The 20,666-nt window shown below is 38.8% G+C and overlaps 1 protein-coding gene across 1 annotated transcript in view; it reads right to left on the bottom strand.

Moving 5' to 3' along the window:
* The window catches only part of LOC147001218 (histone deacetylase 5-like), a 148,667-nt gene extending 143,995 nt beyond the window's left edge, over window positions 1–4,672 (bottom strand). Inside the window, exon 1 of the mRNA XM_085830304.1 lies at window positions 4,483–4,672. The gene's annotated coding sequence lies outside the window, so the exon portion shown is untranslated. The remainder of the gene's footprint in view (window positions 1–4,482) is intronic.
* Between the last annotated feature and the right edge of the window lie 15,994 nt (window positions 4,673–20,666).

Below are 20,666 nucleotides of genomic sequence, written 5' to 3' on the forward strand. Positions count from 1 at the left end.
GAATCTTCTAGCAATATCAGAAGCCACACCCATAAAGTCTCACTAATATGACTGCTCAAACATGAGCTTAACAAGGATCATAATAATGGACATACCAAAGTGGAAGGAGAAAGCTCATGAGACCCAAACCCTAAATGATAGGCAGCCAATGCATGCTGACTAAGGGAGAAAAGTCTTCTTCAGGAAAAGGTACAACATTTGCTTATCCAATACCAAATGGTCAACCCTGAAAATACATATGTGAGGGGCAGTATGCAGACTGAGATTGCTATATTTAATCACACACACACGCACACACACACACACACACACATACACATATACACATACACACACATATATATGTGCACATAAAAACAATTAGTGAAAAAAGGCTACGAATTTGAAAGAGAGTAGGGACAGATATATGAGAGGGTTTGGAGGGAAGAAAGAATTACAGAGAGATGATGCAATTATGTTATAATCTCAAAAAACAAAAACTGTAAGGAGGTGAATTGTCACTCATTTGTTAACTAAAATGGGCAAGATGTCAAGTTCTGCCACTATTTTCCTTTTTCACTGGCAGTTGTTACATGGAAGGAAACTATGTAGAGTTGTCTTGCTCATTAAATATGACTATGTGTGTAACATAGAGACAGCATTAGCCCACTAAAAGCAAACAATAGCAATTTTAGTATATAAAATAATAAGTTCAATAATAATCCTTCATAAAGAATTAGACACTTTAAAATTTAATGGGACTGGTGTTTGTAAAGCATTGTAAAAATTTTAGGATCATAGATCACTGTTTAAATGATGGCTTAAATGATCCGTTGGTGTTTAGTATGCAGCCTAATAGCTCTAGAAGAAAAAGAAGATATCTGGCATTCTCTAAGCAAGTGGATGGATGTTCAAAGTTACAGGTAGCATTTTCAAGCTTTTCTGGGCTCTTTTAAACCTGAGTCTTCTCATTCTCCTGTCTCTGCTCTGACACAGGCAACTGGTCTCGTGGATGAACTCTGTGTCTCAGTCAGGAGCTCTGGGTAGGCTTTGCAGCAGAGGGCTCCTAGAAGTCTTACAGTTTGGAAATATTTGCTGTACTTTATCACTCCTCAGTAGCTAAGGACATAGGAGAATAGCAATGTGGCAAAGCAAACAGGCTTAGAGCTTAAAGCAAAGTTCTAAGTTCAGATCATAGCTCTTCCAGTTAGCAGTACAGTGAAAATTTTACTTAGCCCTAATTCTTTTTGTTGTTGTTCTTTGTTGTTTTTTTGTTTGTTGTTGTTTGGGATAGGGTTTCTCTGTGTAGCTGTTCTGAAAAATCCCTTTGTAGACTAGGCTGGCTTCAAACTCACAGAAATCTGCCTGCCTCTGCCCCCTAATGGCTGAGACCAAAGTTGTGTGCTACCACCGCTTGGCTTGTTAGCCCTAATTCTTCTAACGTTTCTAATCTAGGACCTGGAATATAAGACTTCATTGTAAATATCTATAATTGGCTCATAAATGGTAACCTTGGAAACACATCTTAGTTTAGCACAAATTAAATTTAATATTATTAAAAGTTTCTAAAACACTTATGAAAAGTGTTAGCTTTACCCTTCAATTATTTCAGAGGTGATTGATAACTGCTTGGCACAAAATAATAAATCATCTGCAATAATTTAGCTATTTCATTTTTTAAAGTGAAGTACACAATAAATGTGGAAATGCTTGTCTATGCAGAGTTTTCATCTTGTCATAGAGAAGGGACATTACAGAAGCCATAGAGTAAAATACATGGTAAATGTTGATACAGTCCATCAAATTACTCTGAATATGTTCACTGGGAGGAGGCTTTCCTTGCAGATGCTTATCACAGCTAAGAGGCAATGAAAAATCAAGGGAAGAGAAAATACACTGTATACATGTTCTCCTACCTCCTCTGCCTACACTCAAACATGGATACCAGAAACATTTGCCATTTAAAAGCTGGGGAAAAAGAATGGTCTTAAGGTTAGACTCTATTTTTATTTATCATTTTTTAAGCCAGAGACTGTAAAAAAAACCACCTGAGGTAATCAACTTGATGTGGGGAATGCTTATTCTGACTAAGGATTCCAAAGTTTCCATTCATGGTCATTTGAGACTGTATTAGTTCAGAACATCATGACTGAAAAGAAGAAGAAAACTGTTCACCTCACGGAGCTCAGGAGGCACCAAGAAAGAAAGGAAACGTATATTATAACTTCAACACACTCAGAACATCCTAACTTCTTCTCAGAGCCCTCCCTATCTCCTGAAGTTCCACCACCTTCCAATGGCACCCTTAGTGTGGGATCAGAATTTTAACAAACAAACCTATAAGAAACATTTCAAAAGGACAGCAATATACATGAATGCTAATACTACACTGGAGTATAACTCATGAGACTGGGGAGATGCAGCAGCAGATAAATGAAGACCAGAATTCAAATCTTACATAAAAGTCAAGTAAACATGGTGGACCTCCTGTAACCCTATCACTAAGAAGGCAGAAACAGGCATCCTCAGAGCAAATAGAGATAATTTGTACATTTGTGGTGTAGCAAAAGGCCCTGTCTCAGTAAATACAGCAGAGAGTCTCATAAGCAAGATACTGCTCGTCACTCAGCCACTGGCCTTAACACATAGAAGCACACATGCATAGACTTACACCCACAAACATATAAATAGGCAGATACATGCATGCCACATATACATTTAATAATGATAAAAATAATTACTGTTTAATTATACTATATATACATTATATACCTGTAATAGTTATCATGACACATATATGTAGCATGTGTGTATGATATTAATTCTGACTCAATGCAAATTTTTGAATGCAAATTGATGATGATAGGTAGATAGATAGATAGATAGATAGATAGGTAGATAGATAAATAAATAATAGACAGTATCCTAGTTACTTTTCTATTGCTTAGATTAATGGCTATAACCAAGGCAATTTATAAAAGAAAGCATTTATTTTACATGGGTTTATATTTTTCAGAGGGTTAGAATCCACAATGATATAACATGCATGGTGGTAATGATAATGTATTGATCCTCAAGTAGGAGAACAAAATCACTAACTCAAAAAGAACGAGTCTTTTAGAACCTCCTCCAAGCCTACCCCTTCCTCTAGCATACTTCCTCCTAATCCTCCCCAAAGAGACAACAACCAGATACCAAGTGTTCAAACATACATATGAGCTTATAGAAGCCATTCTCGTTCAAACATCCACATTCTATTCTATTCTATTCTATTCTATTCTATTCTATTCTATTCTATTCTATTCTATTCTATGTCTGGCCTGCATAGACCTATGGCCATACCGTAATGCAATATGCATCTAGTCCAAGTTCAAATCTTCATAGTCTTCATCTTGGAGTCTCCAGCACATCCTAGGCTTCATTTTCAAGGTGTTGGGTAATGGCCTCTCAGAGCCTTTTGTTCTCTCAGGGCTGCAGGGGCTGATCTGCAACATGCTACCTGGCCTCAAAGGCTCCTAAATTGTAGGGGTAGACTCTACATCTAGTGAATCCTTTATGACTCTAAAACTAGACCCACATAGAGGATGCTGCCAAATTGGTCTGCTGACTTGAGGATAGAGCTGACTTGAATCACATTTGTAAAGGATTTTCTTTGTTGTAGCTTTTTAGGAGCAAACAGTTTCTCTAGCCTTTTCCTTTCACAAATTGAAAGCTAAGCTGGGTAGCACCTTGCCTCGAGGGCATCCACACCTCCCTTTATTCCATTTTGTATAAGACCTCTCCCTGAATCTCATCTCTTTCAGCCCAAGTCTTGGCTCCAACATTAGATCCCCTAGTTCCCTTTTTCTCTTCCAACTGTTCATTTGGTGTTTCTTTTTGTTCCATTTGTTTATTTACATTGTAGATCTGCATACAAGTGATTACTAATAACCATATGACAGAGTCAATATTAGGCCGTCTGGAAATCTCTGCCAAAGAAATTAATTCCTTACTTTTTAATTTAACCCCAGGCAAATTCTTAGGGCAAGGGCCGAGTAGTCCCGTCCTTAGCCCTCTAGCCAAGCAGCTGTTGAAGTCTTAACTTCTCCTGAAGTTCCTTGAGCAGGGCCTCCACAGTCTAAACAATCTCATCTCTGTCTTCAAGGCTCCAAATAGGCTGCCCATTAAGCCCTGCTTACAGCATCTAACTGCTTATCTAACCGCTTTTCTTGCCTGAACTACCAGTAAGTCTTTCACTTTCATCTAGAAAACTGCAAGGTCATGTCTGTAACAGCAACCCTTTGCCAACTTCTGTCTTAGTTATCCTTCTATTTCTGTGGTAAAATATCATGATCAAGGTAACTTATAATGGAGTTTAATTGATTCTCCAGTTTCAGAAGGTTAGAGATCATGATGGTGGAGAAGAAGTGCAGTGGCCTGAAAAGCTTTGAGTTTACATAGTGATCCACAAGTAGGAGGCCAAGAGAGCTAATGCATAATGGTGGGTCTTTTGAAACTTCTTACCAAAGTGACAAACCTCCTCCCACAAGGCCATACTTCTTAATCCTCTTCAAGCAGACACTAACTGGATAACAAGTATTCAAACATTTGATCCTTCTGGGGACATCCTCATTCAAATGACCACGGACAGCCAAACAAATACGTAAAGCAGGGTCAAAGACTGTATGAATTATGACACCTTCATCGTCTACCCCAGGTCCCTCCCTGCCTTTGAGGTAACAATGATAGAGAACCTCCTGACTCCAGACCATTCAGTCCTCACTGCCTGGTATGGATCTACCTTCTTCCCCACACAGCCAAGTTCCTTTGTTCCCTAGCAAACTTCTCACACTTAACAGACTGAGAGCAACAGTTCATACTCTTACCTGATCTTTCAGGAAGAGGAAGACCTCTCTGCCTAAGCCATGTTGTCTGTAGAATTGTCGAACATCACTTCTCTAAGAGTTTCACTGCCTGAGAGCAAGAAAGTCTGCAATTCTGATCACCACAGCCCTTTGCACACAGCGCATTTAAGAAATACTTTTTGAATGAATTGCTTACTCTTTTGACTCATACATAGCAAAGTCCCAAGTATTTCCAGGCATAAACATTTAAGATAGAATAGCCATGATAGCGTTTTCAACTCATTGGGATTGTTATAGTTTAAAATCTAGTTCCCAAATAACTATGAATATCACACGCTACAGTTTTTAGCTCCTGTAGTAATATATAAGGCGGCGTTTGTAATTAAACTCAGATAACATTGAATGAACTGGAGAGTTTATAACAGTTTACTAATATGTCTATAGAAGAGCTCGCATAAAGCACCTTTTCTGATTCATTTACTGTTTCAACCACAGCATAATAAAGCACACTTAGTATCTGCTTGTATATTATTGAATGACCTTATGTCCAAAGGAAACCAACTCATATACCATTTATTTTCTTGATGTGGGTATAAAGAGGAACAAAATGAAAATTGCCATTCACCACTGCCCATGCAAGATTCACTTCTACATTGTGCTGATAACTTAATGTACTATGTAAGCATATTAGCTTTATATGTGTTTTATGTTAATAATATTATCATCACAAAGTCCTTAAAGTTCCTTCAAGATGTAACTTTTAAATAATATTTTTTAAACTCCCTGCAAAGTAAAGCAAGATTTATTTACATACAGCCCATGCTTATAGTATATAAAATTGTTTCTGTTTTTGTTCCTCTAAGTATTGTGAACATTTTTCTATGCTTCCCTCCCCTCCAAATATACATCTAAAAATGTAGGTACAATTTTCCTTTGTATCTCAAATACCAACTGAAGCACTGTTATTCTATAGTAACTCCTTTTCTATCAGTTCCGTGGTCTTCTTATCTACTGAGAAGTGACCTTTTTCAATAAGAAATGGGAGAATACATGGTACAGAGAAGATTGGAAACTCAGCAGCGTTGTGTTTACTGAATCTTCCCCGTAATTCCCCTTTGCTCAGATATACCATAGATGACCTCTCTTCTCGGGCATTTATAAATGGTACATTGCAAAACCACAAATACATCTCTGGTTTATTTTCATGCAGATGTTTAGTTTTTACTTTTAACTAAACAAAAGATGTAGGAAGTTACACAACACCAGTGGTTTAAATCTCCTGGAATCCAGCGAGCTGAGGCTCATGTGGAGATAAAGGAAGATTTCTTCTTAAACAGAGCTTTCCAAAATCATTGTATGTATGTATGTATGTATGTATGTATGTATGTATGTATTTATTTATTTTCATTCCAGAAAAGAAATGCTCCCTTTAAAACTTCACAGAGGAGAAAGAAATGGAGATGAGGGAAGGCAGAGAGACAGTGACAGAGACAGATCATGATAGAGAAAGAGCCAGAACACAAGCTTTTAATTTCTTCTTTCTCTTGTTTGAATTAACTGTTAAGGACCTTTGCTTAGTAAAAGCACAAAAGACAGAATTTACTCCCAGACAAGCTGAAAACAAGCAATGGGCTAACATTTTAACAAGAGCAGGAAATATACAAAAGTCTTTTGCTATTAGGTGGGACAGCCCAGGCCAATGCAATTATTTGAGAAGTCCAAAGAGAGTTTTGTTTGGAAAATGCTTACTCTACAAAGCTCCACAGATACTAAAGGTCTTCTCTGACCATTGAATATGCAAATGTCTATTTTAAATCACTTCACTTACTATAATGGGCAGAAGTTTCCAGACAAAGTCAAGTAATAATACATTTTCCCCTTTTGGAGTGACAGGGAAGCAAGCCTTGGTCACTGGCCAATATAGCTGTGTAAATGCAACTAGGGCTTGATAACCCTGATTTTCTTACACATGACTTTGTAGTGACACTTTGCCCTAGAAATTCACATTTCTCTTTCATATTTGGTGTTTTCTAGGATGAGAGAGAAAGAAGTACCAACCTGAACGCTTCAAGGTACTCAACATCTCCCATAGGGGGGTCAAGGCCACCTGTCCAGGCAATGTTTACATTGTAGCCTTCTCCCAGACCTACTCCAACCTGGGGAGAGAAAAACACACCACTATGGGTAAGGACCGGGAGGAAAGGAAAGAAACAAAAGGAGGGGGAAGGAGCACATGGGAGCTCTTGAAGTAAACATCAAACACAGCATCAAATCAACCCAACTCCGCTTGACAACCAGTGCTCTGGGTTATGCACTTGTTCTGCGCTGGTTCTTGGTCCTGTGGGACGAGTGGGTAATCTGGTGTAATTTAAAACACCAGCAAAGGACAAGAAAATTAGGGGTAATCACGCAATGCAATTACCTGCGAGATACAAGTAAAAGCAGGGCTCTAAAGAAATAAACCGAACCTCATTCGGGGCTCCACTGCCAGGGAAAAAGTTCCCTTCATCATAGCGATGGAGTGAAATGTACAGGATGCTGGGGTCAGCATAAAAGGCCTGCTGTGTACCGTTTCCATGGTGAACATCCTACAGGGAAAAGAAAACAGATGACAAATTCCGTCACATCTGACTCTGGAGACAGCTCTCGTGATTTCTTGTTCCCTCTCTTCCTACCCCACCCTTCTTCTCATTTTCTGTCTTCTCACCCTGTCTTTCTCTTTCTCCCTTTCAGGCTACTTCTACACCACCCCCTCTACTTCCTGAACTTTCAGGCAAATTACCCTTTAATGCTCTTATTTTTTTTTTAAACTGGCTTCTAAAAATCAGGAAACCACAGCGAGCATGCCCTGGAGACTCCAGATGAGCAGTCACTGAGAAAGCCCAGTCCTTCAGTACAATTAGATATTTATACACCGGGGCTTTGTACTCTTGCTTCAGTGATGGAATCTTGCATCCTGTTTTATGGAGGAATTTTATGACTTATTAACTGCCAACAGTTCATAACCCCTCAGGCTTAATTAACTAGCCTCATTGGCCTCTGGGAAAAAAAAAAGACTAATGTTTAAACTACAAACTAGTCTTTTTCAGGAGGATCTCTGGCTCACAGAGCATTTTCACAATTCTTGATAGAACACTAAACCATACTGTATGCCTTGATTTGCCAAGTCCCACCATTAAGGTCAAAGGCTTTGCAACCAGCTGAAGAAATTGGCTTTCTTGAAGCATTCAATTCAGTTAGCAATCCCTCAGCAGTTAGAGTCACTTCAACAAAGATGCTAGATGGGAAAAGGACTTCATAGTACATGTTGCTAGAATCAGGACAGCAAGAGTAGAATAAACAGGGGCATGAGCTCATTAGCTGGTAAATGATTTGGGCCAAAGCAGGAAGATGGCACAGGGATTTATGCAAGCCAGTTCAATCTGTCTCCCCAATACTGATTGTCTCATGGCTTTTCTCCCAGCTTCTACCCTCAGGTTTCGGGCTTTCCCACACTTCCACAACTTCTTATTTTAAAAAAATTCCTATTATCAATAAATGAGTAAAGAATTTATTGGACACTTGATAAAAATTCAAAATTCGATAGTTCTTTTTTAATATAGATACATGTCATAATTGACATAACGAATGGAAATAATAAAGAGAGTAACAATGTAAAAATATCCTCATTCAAAAACTAAAGTGTTAAGAACTTCAATTACTGCATTAAGATTGTCTGGAGAAAAGATACAGACAGGCATTGATCATATTTTATGCAGAGAAAATTTTACACTACTTACTTACATAGTTATAAGATCTTTGGTATTTTGTAGCTATTTAAATATGTTGGATTTTATTTTATATCAGTAAGATTTACAGTTTTCCACAATGATTTCTACCATTGTTAAGTGAGCACGGTATTAAACACCTTGGATTAAATACTTAAAAATTACAGAGGGTATATGATATTATCTCTATTCTGAAAAAAAAGACAACTGATGTTCAAAGAGTTTCCATAATTTACTAAGAATCTATAGACAGTTCATTGTTAGATAGTTCTTGAATCTATTTATTACTGCAAATGCTAAGTTAAATTGTATCCTTATTTTTCTGATCCTCTTAGCATGGTCTTGAGGTGAATTTTTTTGGAAATTGACTATCCTCCTTGACACTGACAGAATCCCTTTCTTCTCCAATCTCCAGCCCGCAGTTCCACTGGACACTTCCAAAGCCTCATTCCAGTGAATGCTGAAACCTTTCACTGAGCTTGCTAGTCATCTTTAGGGCATGATAATTCCCTCCTTCCTTTGCATAGCACACACTCCCCATGGAATCAGAGAATCATACCTGCTCAGGCAGGTAAGAATCATCTCAGAAACTTGTTCTAGCTAAAGACAAATGCATCAGATATACATATATATGTATATATATATATATATATATATATATATATATATATATATATAACTGAAAATTTACTAATTCCTGGATTTCTGAATATTCAAAATAGAGGGAAAGACAATACAATTACTTTATGCAAACAAGAATGAAACAATTGTAGTCTCAATGTATTTTGTGCTAGCAACTAGATATCTAGAATATGTTTAATGAACCAAACCAGAACAGAACAACCCTTAACAGAAACAACCATAGAGAGACATCTCTGCTTCCTTGTCAGCAGCAAGAGTCAGGGTTGCTTGGATATAAACGAGTCCAGAAAAGCAGAAAAAAATCACACTTTGATTACTTTTTTTCTCCAATGACATTGGGAAAGTTAATTTAAAAAATGGGAAATAAAAATGATACTTTGTCCCTGATATAAAATATTCTGCTTTTCAGAAATGCTTGAGATGACTGTTCATGGATACATTTCAAGAAATGCACCTAGTCCACAGAAAATGAAAAATACATTCAGGGAGACATTATTAATAAAATACCGAAATTCATTCTAATCCTTAAGCAATGCTAGATTCTGTATTTATCTGCCAAGTACTTACAGATAATATGTGTATACATAGTCTGTTTTAGCATTACACACAGCATGGTATACTGTTATACCATTTGCTACGTATTCCATTTTTCTTATCAGGAAACATTCAAACTAGAAACTGCTTAGGAATTATCTGAGCTTGTTTCTCCATGGCAACAAATACCTATTAGACTAAGATAAGAACCCTTTTTATGCCTATATGAAATTAGCATAAAAATGAAATGAATCATCACAGCCTTAAAATAGACCTTGCATCTAAGATATACTTAGAACTGTGAAAAATGCATGTCAATACTTTACTAGTTAACACATACCCTATAAAACAGATCAAGCATAAGAATTTACAATCTCTATGTTTTCATTCTTATCAAGAAAATGGCTGTGAATAAATCATATGTTCTTCTAGTTAATATCATCCTTTATAATTATTTATTACATAGAGACAAAGGTCTAAATGGTTTTGATCACTGATGTTGTTTCCTAAAATATAAAAACATTTGAAATAACCTTTTCATCATAAAGGAAAAAACAAAACAAAGCTTAAAGAGAATTGTGTTCTTTCTAAATTTCCTTCTAGGTCACATACCCCAGCACTTCTATCACTTGGACAGAAAAGCCTTCTTCGTGGCCACACTCCCACCCTGAACACAATGCTGTGCTCTGGGAAGTGGAAATACAAGTTCACCGCCACCACACTCTCCATACTGAAGAGCACATCAGAGAGAGAAGGGAGTAAACAGACTTTACACAGGACTGGAATCACACCTGCCTAACATGCAAAGCACATCTGGATTAGGCCCAGTCCCAGATGGAAGCTGAGGCGCACCACTGGCTTTGTATTTACTTGGATGTAAAAAGGTCCAAAGTAGCAATTAGATGATGGGGTGACACTGCTTGTTAAGAGCCCTGGAGCCTGTGTGGCTAGGGGATCTGAAGGGATGAAGGTGTTCCCCCACTGAAGACCTTTCATCTCTGTAACTTGTGGAGCAGACCTATTGGTCAGGGACAATGGGTGTTTCAGCATCTTGTGGCACTTTAAAACTTCCTTCTCCAGCATCTGGAAGAAACAGGGATTTCCTCAAAGTACCCTGCAGCTGTAGAGCTTGGAAGACTGGAAAGTAAGAAGGTGTGGGCTGGTGGTGACCTCAGAGGTCACCCTTTGGTCAGGACTTCATACACTGAGAGGATCTGAAACAAAAACTTCTCATCTGTTGGAGCCACTGGGGAATAAGTATCATTTATGTACTGGGTAGTGGAGTAAAGTCACATTCAAAGCTCAACAACTTACAGAAAACTGACTTCTTAGAGCCAACAAGTCAATCTGATCAAAATCATGTCAGATTATTGCTACAGTCAGACCCAAAGACTATCAACTCAATGAGTATCTATGCATATGACTAGCATATGACTCTGAAGTAGGAAATGAACAGCTAACCAATTACTTTGCCTGCCTCCCAAATTCTTAGCTCTTCATTTGCCATCTTTTCTTCAAAACTTTGGGCTTCTATTGCTAGCCTAGTACTTAGAAAACTACAAGAATAGATTTATTTTAAAAATGTAATATATTAAAATTCATGCAAAACTATTAATTACTTAAAATTTCATTTTGAATGTATATGAAAAAAGAAGTATGGATGTCTTTATGCAAAGTTTCAAACACTCTTCATGGATATATCTCTAACCTTCAACACAGCCTATTTAACAGTGAACTATAACGAAACTAGTGAAACTTAAGTATGTTTAGAAAACACATGGAAAATTAGAATTCAATATTCTTCATACAGAAGTACCTGCAGAAATGTTACAATAAACCTATTTATTTAATCAAGTGACTGTCAGTCCTCCATTTTCTAAATTCTACATTTTCATCTAAACATATCTTTATGTGTCTTTGATAGTAGTCTTTCCACCTTCTGTGGGTACCCACTTAACTAAATCTAAGGGCTGGAGGCTGATGCCATGACTTCCAATAAGATTTAATTATGAGTGCAGATATGAACAAGATTTAAACTATTAAGCCTTGTACTTCAAAAAAAAAACCTCTAGCATATTTTGCCTTTAAATCTTTTATCACCTGCAAAAATTAATTAAGTACAGATGCAGCAGGTTTGGCTTGGATGCCAGGGTTCATTTCCTGTCTATACTTTGTCAGACAACCTATTACACCTCCTGGTGAAGTGCAGGCAAACTGAAAAGGGGGCTCATAAATCACCATTGGCTTTCCCTCACCCTTTCCTGGGTTGGTTCTTTTTGTAAGGGGCAGATCTCCAGCTCATTATTCTTGAATACGTTTTAGACAAGCTGCCAAGTGTCATCTGCATTTAAACAAACCATTTGTTAAACAAATCATAACTATTGTGTAAGAACTCATCCTGCTAAAATGCAGGAGGAATCCAATACCTCTCACTCAGGGTTCCTGCAGGGAGTCATCCCAGACTGGCATTTGAGGCTAGAGATCTTTTCACAGTGACATGTTGACTTGTTTTAATAATACCAGTGTTGCACAATAAGGGAGGTACACAATTGGGAACCAGGGGGAAGTGGCCAATTGGTAACCAAAGCAACTCCATTCCTTCCAGCACATCTGACTATTTAAAGTCTATATTCTGTAGGGAAAAGTAAATTCAGGTTCTGTTGTGCTATTTAACTGTGGAAGTATCAATTCATTTAAGGATCATAAAAGTTGCCCCGATCTGCGCCTTCTTCTCATTAAATTGCAGTTAACACCATGAAAGTGAAACGTGAATGTTTATGGTTAAAGAACTGCAATCCCGGGTTTAATGAGTTTCCACATTCAAAGGAAACACACCCTTCAGTTGTTTGCAAGTGCTAAAAGCAAGACAACCATATAGAGAAACACACATCGATTCCCTTTTATCTAGAGTCACTGAAAATGCAGCCCTAGCCAGGCATACATACCAGATCTACAATCAATATCTTGCTTATATTTAGTTGGTCTCTCAAGTATTTGGCGGTAATTGCAACTGAATTAAAAAAGCAGAACCCCCTGCGGAATAGAGAAGAACAGAGAAATAAGAAGGCAAATCATCCAGGAAAACCATTATAAATAATGTTCAGAGCATTTTTTTAAAATGCTATATGATCTCTGAAGCCATAAATCTGCTTCTGGGAGTACCTCTCGAGAGTTTTCAGTCCATCTGCAAACAATTAGAGGCTTCAGCAACATGCACAGGGCAGGTGACTGCCAGGAACCATGGCACTTGAAGATGGCAGTGGGCCCTGGTACTTACATGGCTGCAGATTCTTCCGCATGATGGCCTGGGGGCCTCACAACGGCAAACCCATTCTGTAAGCACAAGATAGGTTTTCAATAGCATGGGCAACGATACCACTCGGATCACTACAGCGCCTGTGTTGATAGCATCCCAGACACACAAAGAAGTCTGATGTCTTTGAGACACACCCAAGCTCATTTCCTTGCCCTTATCACCCTGTCACAGAATCAATTGAGACAAAATAGAGGATTACGCGACTCAGATCATGCATCATATAGGCCCATACTGAGGCAGGGGGTTGGAAGTTGCACAGGGCTGACCGACATTCATCTCAGCTGTTAGACTCATGCCATTCATTTGCAAGAGCAACCTCTTGTTTTCTAACATCAACATCATACAGAGAGAAGAAATTCGCTCTTGGTGCAGGTTTGGGTCAAAGTTCAGAAAGACCAGGAAAGATCCAAAGTGAAAATTCCTGACCTTGCTCCCCTCAATGGTTATTTCCACTCCAGTGTCAGCGAAATGATAAATTTACACTCGCACACGCACATAGACACAAAAGAAACCCCGGAAAGGTGAAAAGGAGAACAATGGAAAGCCCATATTTCTTCCAGTCTATAAATTTAGCTTGGATGTTGTCCAAGGCTTGCGAGTTTATTGGATTCTCTAAGTCAATTTCTAGCCCAAGTTCTGGAATTTTATAAAGAATTCCAGAGCTGAACAGCAGTCAGATATATCCATGATCAAGAAATGCCTTAACCCCCAGGTTAGTGGGCATGCATCACAGTGAGCTGACGAGACTCCAGCACAAAGGCAGGGAGCTATAAATCCTTGAAGGCTGCGCGCTCAGGAGCGATGGGTTGTCTGGTGTGAAAAAATAATCGTTTATCACACAGTTCACAACACTTTTCACTTTAGTATGATTTGGGGAGCATGCTCAAAAATGAATGCTTCCTTAACACACAATCCATAAATTTATAAAATAATTTTATTATACCTCAAGAATATTTCCTTCTAAATCTTTACCTGAAATCATAAAGGTATCAAAAAGTCATTCTTCCTTGATCTTCTTGTGTACAGTTAATCTTTGTTATAATCATCTATATCCAATGGGTAAAATTTACTATGTTTTAGTGAGTTTACATAATAATCACTTAATGACAAATTAGAAGTTGGTATAATTTAAATGTATCTTCCTGTGCATGGGAAATGTCATCCTTAGGACAACACTAGTATGAAGTAGAACTGTAACATGGTGGTTTGGTCATGAGGTCTCTGTCCTTATGTACAGATTCATGCTTAGTCGAGGGGTGGGTTAGAAATGGGCAGAGCAGCTTGATGCTGAAAACGCTGTTAGACTTATTCTCTCTCTCCTGCCTTTTCCTCATGCTATGACTGAGGACTTGACCATGTGCTGGCATTGCAGGCGGCCAAATCGCCTTTATCATTTATATATTAATCTGCACTATTTTGTTATGGCAACAGAAAATGGACTAAGAAGGAAAACAATATCACACTAAACTCTAGGGATGATAAACTCGTCTCCCACCCTCCTCTTAAATCAGTTATACTTTCTCTAGCCCTTATTATAAGAAAAAGAACTATGCATGGGTCATAAAAATAATCAAACACTGAAATGAAAAGATTATAAGTTGCTAAATAGTTTTAGAATAGAGAATTCATTTTTAAAAAAAATCACGATAAACTCACTAAAAGTCACTGAATGAAAGAAAGCGAATACAAGGCACGAAAATGCAACACACACACACAGACATTTCCAGGAGGACTGCCAACATTATCTTCTTCCCTCTTAGAGCCAAATATCTGAACAAGGTCTGCCTTTTGCTTTATAACTTTCTGTAGTAACTACTGTCATTATGCTTCAGTTTTAATAATAATAAAAAAAGCTGTCTTATGTAAAAGGTAACGTTTACATAGTATGGAAAAATATGACCAACAAACAATATGTATTGAATGTTATTATGAATGAAATAAAAAGATCCCTCAATGATAAAGCATATTTTACCTTTCTACTCTCTGTTATAAGGAAGTCACACATCCATGTGATGATTGTAGAAGAAAGACAAATAAAACAACTTTTCTGTATCTGCTAGGATACTTGGAAAAAATTTATACTCCTTGAAATACTAAAGGATATTTTTTCCCAAATCAAATGTATTAATTGCATCTAAAGCTTCTATGTAAAAGGTCATATTTAATTTACAAGTATAGAAAAATAATTATCTAAATGATCAGCTAATATTCTGGAAATGGTGAATAAATCGGAGGCCACTTAACTATGTAATATGAATATTAGCCTACCTTATCAATAGATTCGCAAGGGTCCTTCAATTTATTTATTCAGAAAATAACCTACTAATCCCCAATGTCCTTAACATGGCAATGACACCATGGTGGCCCCATTATTTCAGTTCATAGGCCAGTAAATTCTCTCTCCTGGCTCCATTTAATTTTAGGTCACGATCCACTCCTTCCTGATGATTTTATTTTGAAAAATTACTCAAATTTGTGATCTTATTCTTATGTCCACTCCTTGGATATTTTGCGTTGCTGTCTTATGATGCAGCACCTTGCACACAGGTACAAGAATTCTGCCAAGAAGCCACACACTCAATCCTTTCTTAAGGATGCTGCCTTTGTAGGAGTTGGTACCTTGCAATAACCATTCAGTATCCCCATTTTTTATGAAAAGAAACTAATCTCCCACGCCGCATCATCTTTCCAGAGAGAACTTGAGCTGACCTCCCATTTCTAATTCATTGACCTGATTTAATTTCACAGCACAGCCTTCAGCCACTACCGTGTCCAGTTTCCCCAAACCTTGCTGAGATTTTTAGGCCATTGTTACGTTTGCTTCTTTCCACATACAGTCACCCTGTCCTTTCTTCCTGCCCACTCGATTTCCCCATGTAATCACTCACTCTGTGGGAACAAAGTATCAATCAGTTTTCAAAGTTCTGGAGACTTCCTGACTGAGCTCTAGCAGGGCTTTCTTGTGGTCATTGCTTAGCGACTTCTTACCACTGTCTCCACACAGCCTTTCTCCTGGGTCCTAACAGCAGATAACTCTGGTGTCCTTTTCATTCAGTAGAGGGTACCAGCCCTATTGGGATAAGGTTCTCAGAACCTCATATAATATTTATTACTGACTTATGTCCAGTGACTGGGAGCTAAATTTTCAACACACGATCTCTGAAGAAAAACATACATCCAGTCCTTTACACGTTTTCAATCATGTTGTCCCGTTCCCCTTCTTATGGGCTCAGGCAAAATTACAAGTCTGATAAGACACAACTCACACCTGCTCTCTCCCAGCATCTATCTAAGCACACATAAAAGCCAGATGTCTGCTTGTCCTTTAAAGTTATAATCTTCAACTCCAAGTACATTCCTCAGGACGGCTGGAAACCACAGCACATTCCTTTATCAATGAACCAACTGTCCATGACTCACATGAGTCAGTCTAGCTGGGTTTTTTTTTTTTCTTTTTCTTCAAATTTTCAATAACCCCTTGCTAACTTTTTTAACTCCAGCTGAGAAGTTGTTCTGATTTCATCTAGAAGAAGAAAAGCAAGTAGAATAAAATTTTCACATTCTCCAAGTGATAAATCTGCTCACCTCCTCTCAGCAGTCTTTGCTGCTGACCCTTCTATCCGTTTCCCTCCCACTCCTATCCAGGCACAGCTGACTGTAGCTCTCCTTCCTCTTTGTGTTTCAACCTTTCGCTACTTGAATAATTTCAATTAGAGAGATTGTTAACTTTCTCATCATAAAGAAACAAGAGAGTAAGTTAAAGAATATATTTATCTATTTACTTTATTTACATTGCCCCCTCCACCCCAACCCTATCCTTCCTCTCCTCCCAGTCTCACTCTTACAAATCCCTCCCCCCCATTACCTCTCCTCCTAAGAGAAGGAGAAGCCTGCCATGGTCATCATCCCACTCTGGGACACTAAGTCCATCCTCCCCAACCTGGCATTCCAGTTAGGAAAAAGGATCCAAAGACAGACAACAAAGTCAAAGAGCCTCAGCTCCAATTGTTAGGGAACCCACATGAATACCAAGCTGCCCGTCAGCTGCGAATGTGTAGGGAGCCTAGGTTCTGTCCCTGCATCAAGAGACAGAAATATAATGGCCAATATGATGCTAACAGGAGTTGAGACTTTAAAGGGGGAATTCATCATGAGGGTTCCTCCCTTTTAAAAGAGACTAACTTCCTGTCTAGAGAGGCTTCCTGTAGCCATCATGTAGGGCGGTGGCTGTGCACATACAGCCTGGTCCCTAGTGGAGCAAAGGTCTGGAATCCCGGTGAAACAATTGGTGGTGACTTCCACCAGCATGGGAGGCAGGTGTTCAACCTGTCAGGTAGCTTCAGCCTCCCACAGCTCTGCCACCCCCCCCCAACCCCCACCCCGCCCGCAGAGAGGTATGTGGCCTCTCTGGGGAGCTGTGAAAACACATAGGAGCAGCACCAAGCCCTCCCACATGAAAATAAGGTTTCCCCGAAGCTCTCAGACCAAACCAATGAGAATCTTACTCATCCCTAAACTATATATCCTATCTGGGAGGATTGGGGGTGCAGGAACTACTCCATCATCCGAGCCTTTTGTCCTAAGAGCTGGAACACTTGGGAAGAGATCTGCTCTCCTGAAGTACCCGCCCGAGGCACTCCTCACTGGCTAGTCAGCCTCTCGTCTGCCTAGCCCAACCTGACTCAGTGCATGGTGACACTGGGTTTCTGAGTAACCTGGAAGGCAAGGCAGAGATGGAGGTGGAGCTATGGAAGCAACTTCCCCTCCCTGTCCCCACTTGCTTCCTCCCTTCCTCTGTAGCTTTGCGGGAACCTTTGCGGGAACCCTCGCGCCAGGTCTGGTCAGAGTTCTCCATGGAAAGCCTCCAGTACTCAGGCCCACACTTCAGTGTATTTGTTCCCCCTTCCAGCATCTTGGAAGCAGAAGGCAGCTCAATTCAAGGATGACAACCCTTGGATTGACTTGGGCTTCCAGGACCTCAGAGCTAAGAGAAGGCATATCTATACTCCTTGCTCTCCTCAGCCTGTGGAATCTTGCGTTAGCAAAAGCAGAGGAACATGGTTTTACATTTCGGGTGGGCACTATTTCTGAGTCATCTCCATTTGTTCTGATGCGTCACTTAAGGTGATAACTGGACTTAGTTGCTTTGATTGGCTTTGATTATTGTGATGTGTATGCATAATATCCACACAAACCACGCCGTCTTCTTTCTGCTTGTCACCTTGTTCTCTAATCTGATATGATGTTTAATCCATAGCAAGAGGATGTGCCTAGCACGTGCAAGGCTATGCTTTGGATCTATCACTGAAAATGAATAAAAGAATAAAAATATATTCAGGGTAGACAACGGACTGTTTTATCTACTGAGCCTGTTTCTCCAGTCTGGCTTTGGCTTCAAGTTCTTTACTCTCACAGAAGTTAGCACTTCAGCTTTTTGCAGGTCACCATTAGAGCTGCTATAGGAAGTCTCATATTATTTTGGAGGTCACCTTTTAGGGTAGATTTCCTCAGAAATGCAGGAAATATTTTTGTGCCTTATGATAAATAAAATCTTTGTGCTCTGTTTTCAATGTGAAACGTACCTCACAGGCACTTGTGTGCAATACTTGGGCCCAAAATAGAGCCATCAGCTCTAATTGGGTACCGCAGTAGAAAAAAGGAGGCAGGGCTTAGCTGGAAAAGTAGGCCATTTGAAAGGCATCTGATTCCCGACTCTTTCCTCTGCCTTCTTTGAGTGCGGGGACTTTTCTGAGCCCAGCCTTTCTTTCGTGACACTCTTCTTTACCGTGGTCTATGTGGTGATTTGAATATGCTTGTTCCAGGGAGTGGCACTATTAGTCCGTGTGGTGATATTGGAGTAGGTGTTGGAGGAACTGTGCCATTGTGGGGGTGGGCAATGAGACCCTCCTCCTAACCATGTGGGAGCCAGTCTTCTCCTAGCAGCCTTCAAATGAAGCCATAGAACTCTTAGCTCCTCCACATCATGCCTGCCTGGATGCTACTATGCTCCTGCCTTGATGATAATGGACTGAACTTCTGAACTTGTAAGCCAGCCTCAATTAAGTGTTGTCCTTCTAAGGGTTGCCTTGGTCAAGGTGTCTATTCATAATAGTAAGATCCTAACTAAGACAGGTTAGAACATGGAGACAGAGCCATAACTATATGCCAAATAAAACACTTAATTTAAAGTAAATTGTTCTTTTTGAGGACTGTCAAAATGACAAAAAGATGATGAACACATTTTGGTTTGATTAAGTAGTCTGAGAGTGACTTCAATTGAGAATATTAATATTATAGAAATATCTAGGTACTCTGAACTTCTTGACAAGTAATTCATTTACTATTTGTCTACATGACTTCATATCTGGCACCAAAGACTTGTTTTATGTCATACTATAAAACAGGATTTCCCTTGATTCTAAACATATATCACTTCAATTTATATTTTCCAATTAGCCTTTTTAATACTGTACTTAAAAATAATAATATACTAATCATGAAGAATAGCTATAAAAACAAGTATGGCCATATTGGCCATACTATAATCCCAAATTATTTGAGAGGCTGGGATAAGATGGAGCTAGCCTGGACTATATAGTTAAATTCTGTCTATACAAAAAGAATGAAGAATAAAAGAAAAAGAGAGAGAGATGTGAAGGAGGGAGAAAGGAAGAGGAGGGGAGGGAGGGAGCTAAGGAAGAAAGGAAGGAAGGATAAGGATAGTGTACATCAAAAAGTGCAGGGATTTGTTCTTTTGTACTATCATGGTTATGGTAAGAGACAATGATTTTGCTGGCTGGTTGGCAGAGGGTTGCAGGAACCTTTAATCCCATCACTAAGGAGGCAGAGGCAGGTGAGTGGGTCTCCATGAGTTTAAGGTTAGCCTACTCTACTGAGATAGTTCTATGGCAGTCAACACTACACAAAGAAACCCTGTCTCAAAAACACGAGAGAGAAAGAGAGAGAGAGAGAGAGAGAGAGAGAGAGAGAGAGAGACAACACTTGGAGCATCTACAGTGTTTCCAGTTGATCCTTTCCCTTTTAATCTTTGAGTATTTAGATGGTCATAGTAAAAATTAGCAATGTTTACTCCATACAATTTTGATTTATTTCCTGTTTCTTTTTTTTTTTTTTTTTTTTAGTCCCATGGAACTTCTTTTTAATTTACATTTTACTCAGACTGGTGAAGACCAAGTCATTAATCTGACCAAGTGCGCTCGCGGCTGTAGGCTGATGCCAACTTTACAGTGCTAATATTGTCAGCTGAGTGACCTGATTTTCTCTTTTCCAGTTTTAAATTCTCTGTAGTTTTGAATGTGACTAATAAGAGAGATGTTACAGTGGTTTATCCCTTTTAACAGTAATCATTTACATTTTAAGTTCGGAGTACAAGCATGCACTTGCTTTGCTTTTGGTGTTTCAATTATAAAGGAAACTTTTCAGTTAAAGCAAAGAAATAATGTGGGTTTTGGTGTCACTGTGTAGAGGAATATAATTATCTGTCCTATATAGCCAGATGACATTTATAATATTGCCTATATATAAAAATGTATTTGAGGAAAAGAATTCTAATCATTTCAGACT

Source organism: Mus caroli, unplaced genomic scaffold (assembly GCF_978045245.1).
Source record: "Mus caroli unplaced genomic scaffold, Mus_caroli_1 scaffold_14, whole genome shotgun sequence".
In the NCBI taxonomy this organism is placed as follows: Eukaryota; Metazoa; Chordata; class Mammalia; order Rodentia; family Muridae; genus Mus; species Mus caroli.